Source organism: Gossypium hirsutum, unplaced genomic scaffold (assembly GCF_007990345.1).
Source record: "Gossypium hirsutum isolate 1008001.06 unplaced genomic scaffold, Gossypium_hirsutum_v2.1 scaffold_725, whole genome shotgun sequence".
Taxonomy (NCBI): domain Eukaryota; kingdom Viridiplantae; phylum Streptophyta; class Magnoliopsida; order Malvales; family Malvaceae; genus Gossypium; species Gossypium hirsutum.
Window position 1 is genome coordinate 14,125 of NW_024403227.1, and position 5,711 is coordinate 19,835.

The following is a 5,711-nucleotide window of genomic DNA, read 5'->3' on the forward strand; positions in this document are numbered from 1 at the left end:
CAAAATATTCTAATTTCATTCTTAAATTATTTATTGTATTATCATTTGTTTGCTTTTGCTAGGTCCGCAATTGAACATGACCTATATTTTATCTTGTGGACGGTGTGTCTAGCAAAAGCCATCATGGTTTATGGCATTCAAAGGTTTTTGGGCAAACACAAATTTTTTTTAAAGGAAATGGATTATAATAGCCTACAAAATTTCCCATCATCCATAGCAATTTAATTGTTAAAAGTTGCTTAAAAAATTGTTAATAGTGTTCTTTTGAACATATTAGGAATGTGCTTTATGAAAAATGTATAAAGAAAATTGGTAAAAATATTATGAAAGCTTTTGTATTAAGAGTTAGATTACATTCGGTCTTTTTTATTTAAAAAAAGGATAAATTAGTCCTTATACATTAGACTAAAGAGCAAACCGATCATTTTATTAAAAAATTTATCAATTTCTATTATTAAAAATTAGCCACTATACCAGAGGCATAGCTAGGGTTGGCAGGGGCCCCGACTCCCCTAAAACGGAAAATTTTCATTTAGGCATATTAAAATTGCATTTTGGCCCTCCTAAAAATGATAAAATTTAATTTAATCTGTTAAAAATTATAAAAATATAGGCTATTAAAATGGTAAAATTACATTTTTACTATTGTAAAAATTACAATTTAATTTTGGCAACTCTAAATTTTTTTTTGGTTTCACCCCTACTCTATACATAAACATGATTACAAGTAGCACATCACATGTTAATATATGGTTATTTCGTCAACCTTTCAAAATAAATGACCAATTTAATCTTTAATTTAACCTATAAAATTAATTTATTTATTTATTGAATAAAAAGAATAAAAAACAATTTAACTTTTAATACAACAAATGTAGGAAAAAAAAATAAAGGAAATTTCATTTGATTTGATTGATAATTGCTTCTATAAGCCTCTGTAAAACTGACGCAATTAATTTATTTTTATAATATTTAATGTAAGAAAAATATTTATTTCTTTTGTTTTAAGTTTTAAATTAACTTGTTTTTTCATTCTCATAAATAAAAGATTAATTTTCTTAAAGTAAAAGATCTATAATTTATTCATTGCTGCATAATATTTAATTAATTTACATTTTAATTTTCATAGCTTATTTTACACTTCTAATAATTATTATATAGTTTTAAATTTATTAAATATGATTTTTTTAAAAAAAAATTGGAGAATTTTCGCTAATTATTTCAAAGGAAACACGTACAATCTTTTTAAGAAACCCAAAATATTTATTTTAATATTGTTGATTTAACTATAAATAAAATAATATAAAAAAATTATTCGAAGATTCAAATGAGTATAATACATAGTTAAAATGATTTTAATTATAAAAATAAAATTACAATTATAATCCAAAATTTTAATATTTTTTAAGTAAGTAATCTTTCGAGATTAAATTTTTAATTGTTTTTTTATACTCTGATATTACATAAATAATGACAATTATTTGCTAGAAATTAGAACTTTGACTTTTCTATTTTATATAAAAATGTATTAAATTATAACTAATATATTTATTATTTACTTTCATAAAACATGTGTTTATTATTTAATATTAATCTTCAATAGTTTGCTTAAAACTAATCATTTATATACTAATAAGGTATTTTAATATTAAAAATCAAGTAGACCCACCATTAATTATTTTACAAAATTAATTTTAAAAAAGTCTATAAAAATCCACAAAAAAAAATGTTTCTCTATAAAAAAAATTAAATCATTTTACATCATCACTTTTAATAAATATTTTTATAAATGTATTCAATAAAATCATTTTAAAAACAAGTATTTTCTATTTTACATAATCACTTTTAATAGTATTTTTAATTTTTTTTTCAAAATTAGTTTAAAAAATGTCTCCTATAATTTTAATTAATTATAAATTAAATACTGTTTTAATAATTTTTCAAATTAATCCTTAAAACAATCTAAAAATCATTATTTCCAAAATAATTTTTTTACAAAATTCTCAAAAAAACCAATGTGTTATTGTATTATTTTTACTTTAATAAAATTATTTTTCATTTTTAATTAATTAGCTCTTTATATTCATTTTACTAAATAATTTAAAAAATTATTACTTTATGCAAAATTTAATTCTACATTATTAAAACATAATATTTTTTTTCAAAAAATTAATATTATCAATTATGAATTTCAGATTAAAAAACTAGAATGTATATATATATATATATTAAAAGATGTAATATTTTTAATATAAAAATGCATTGTTTTTAATAAGTGAAGAAATATAGATCCAACTTTTCAAAATCATGAATATTAATTTTGGTGATACCATACATACCAGTTGCATTTCTTTTTATAAAATATATTTGACTTCCAGGAATTAGGGTGTAGTCTTATTAATGTGTCAAATGTATAGTTACAACTTTCCTTTTCAATTTTGTAATTAATAGTAATTTATTTTTTTTATAAAGCCACCTGCATTATATTTTTACTCACGAAATATATTAAAATCCGACCCTGCCAACTTTTCTAAATTCGTTTTTACGTGAGCCAACTTCACCGTGCCGTCCACAAGTTGATTCACTGTTCTATGCACATGTTTAACAGAAACCTCCCAAGTCCGTCCACGCACCGGTAGAATATCCCGCACCTGCCGTAAACTGCCGCAGCTGTCCCTAACTAACTGCACAATCCTTGTTTGAAATAATTTTAACCAAACATATTTTCTTCACTAATTTTTTTTTGAATTTTTCAAGAAAATAAAATGAAAATACCCTTAATTTTGAAACCAAACACACCCAAAGTCTTCCACGCAGGATTGTTTTCATTATTTATAGAGGCTTCATTTGTTAACATTATATATGAGATATATTAAAGTCACATGAAATGTCACCAAAATTAGACATAGATAGTGGAAATTATATACGTTTTTATATTTTTTTAATTTAAAATTTAATCTTTTAATACATTAAAATGTTTTATTCTATTATCCAATTTTACAGCTATAAGAAAGATAATATATATATTTTTTAACTCTCAATATTTACTCTTCTCTTACTTTTTAAAAGTACATAAAATTATTCGAATTTTGTTAATATTTTCAATAAAAAAACGAAAAAATAAAATCTTAAAAAATATAATATTTTTTAAAAATAAAAGTATAAAAAGTTTTTTAAAAAAGTATTTACTTCTTTAAGGTATGCCCTAAGTTTGAGCAATTTGTTTGATCAATATTAAATCAACTTTTAATATATATTTTTTAATTAAATTAAAAAAATACTTATCCAAATTTTATTCCAATATGTATTGATCAGAAGAAAAGTAAATAACAATTTTTTTAATATTTTTGAATTATATATTTTATAATGTTATGATTTTTTTTAAAATGTTTTTTTAATTTTGAAGTTTTTTATTTTTATAAAATTTAAAAATTTTAAAGAATAAAAAATAATTTGACAAAAAATTGTAAATATTGTGGGACAACAAATATCTTTACCTTTTTTATAATTACAAAATAGGACCAAAGAATCAATTTTTTAAATAAAAAATACAATGACTTAAAATTTCAAATTTAAAGTACACAAATTAAATTTTAAATTTAAAAAAACTATAAAAACATTTGTGATATTTAAACCAAATCCAATCAAAAGTTAAAAAATTATTTAAAAAATCATTGAAAATAAAATATTATCAAAATAATTTATAAAAGTTATCATAATTTGTAAAAATATGATCAAAATTATACGAAGGACTGCCCAATTATATAAAGGGTTAGTGGAAATCATAACAAAATTTCCAAAATGATAAAGGTGTTATTCCAATTATATATCAGATGCCACTGCAATTTTATCTAAACCTATCTCCTTATATTATCAATTTTTTTAATATATAAGTTGATATATGAATTTCATTAATCGTATAAAATTTGATTGTGATTCAAATAAATATATAAAGTTTTAATTTTGATTCAAGTGTACACATTTAAATAAATACATCACTTTATTTTTATATAGATAAATAAAATTATTTATGTACAAGATATGTAGACGTAAAATGGTGCACTATCAATAATTGTGTTAGTGATTTATAAAATTTGAATCAAATCAAAATTTGGTAAAAGTATCATGGAGGCTCTTGTATTAGGAGTCAGATTGCATTTTGTCTCTTTTATTAAAAAATGGACAATTTAATCCTCATACGTTTGATCAAAAAGCAAATCGGTCCTTTTTCTTAAAATTTTCATTCGCTTCTACTATTAAAAACTAGTGTAACACTAACAAATAACCAGACTGTGACATGTGACATGCCACGTATGCCTCGTGCTAACATATAAAGATTAGTTTTTTAACTGTAGAAATGAATGAAATATTTAACAAAATGACTAATTTGCTATTTAATCTAATGCACAAGGATTGATTTGCTCATTTTTTGAGTAAAAATGAGGTAAAATGTAATCTAATTAACTCTTAATACAGGGGCCTCTATGGTACTTTTACAATCAAAATTTTATGTATATAATTGCATAAAATCATAATTCATGTATCAGATTATGTATTTGACCAAAGTTGATGAATTATATTAAATAATAGGAAAACTATATTGTAGGTTAATAAAAGATATTACTTAAAAGGAAACAAAAAATTACCAATTGAAGCAATGACTTTTGTCATCATTCCATAAATATTTAATGTACAAAATTTCAATATTTGAGCCATGTATATAGTTGGGTTTCAGGTTTTATTTCGCTTGCATTTATAGATGATTTAAGATAAATATATATTATAGTATAATACTATCTTAATTAATTCTCCAGCTGCTGTGATTAATTCGTCATATAGTTGCCATTAGAGGCAATGACTTCACCAGCTTTGCCTATTTTTTCCAGTACAGGCTTTAGATTTCTTGGGTGCACGTCCATCACTAGACCATATTTCATGAACAATGTTAATGACATTTTCTGCTCCATCCGATGTCCTTCCGCCACTGTCAGACGGTGGCGTAACAGTACCGCCGCGGCTATTGATTTCATCTGCAGGTAAGCTAAATCCTTTCCTAAACAAATCCTAGGACCTGCGTTGAAAGAAACAAATTTGTATGAATCTTGGGTCTCGAATTTTTTGCCATCTTCTGTTAACCATCTTTCTGGTTTGAATTCTAAACAATCTTCACCCCATATAAATTTCATCCGACCGGTTGAATATATGGAATATGTGACATTTGATCCCGCTGGGATAAATGTTCCGTTCGGCAAGACATCATCGGCGATTACATGCTTTGAGTCTTGTGGCACTGATGGGTAAAGCCTTAATGTTTCAGATAGTGCGGCTTTAAGATATATCATTCGATCTACTTCTTCAAACACTAATGGTTCATCAACCCATTTGGAAGTGTCAGATCCACGTGTCTCCATTAGAATAGTGCAAATCTCGATGAGAATTTTGTCTTCCACCCTTGGGTTTTGATTTACTAACCAAAAAAACCAACAAAGGGCAACTGATGACGTGTCACGTCCAGCTAGGATGAAATTAAGTGTCACGTGCTGAAGGAATTCATCTGAATAGGATTCTTTTTTTTTCATGAAACGGGATAACAAATCGTCGTGTTGGATCCCACTTTGATGCTGACTCACCAACTCTTGCTTACGTGTATTTATGATTTCGGATAAGTATTTATCCATGTGTTCAGCTTTGGCTCAGCTTGACTTCCATCC

The 5,711-nt window shown here is 24.1% G+C and overlaps 1 pseudogene; it reads right to left on the bottom strand.

Annotated features, from left to right (window-relative positions):
* Window positions 1-4,649: 4,649 nt before the first annotated feature.
* LOC121227057 (cytochrome P450 86A22-like) lies at window positions 4,650-5,709 on the bottom strand (annotated as a pseudogene).
* Between the last annotated feature and the right edge of the window lie 2 nt (window positions 5,710-5,711).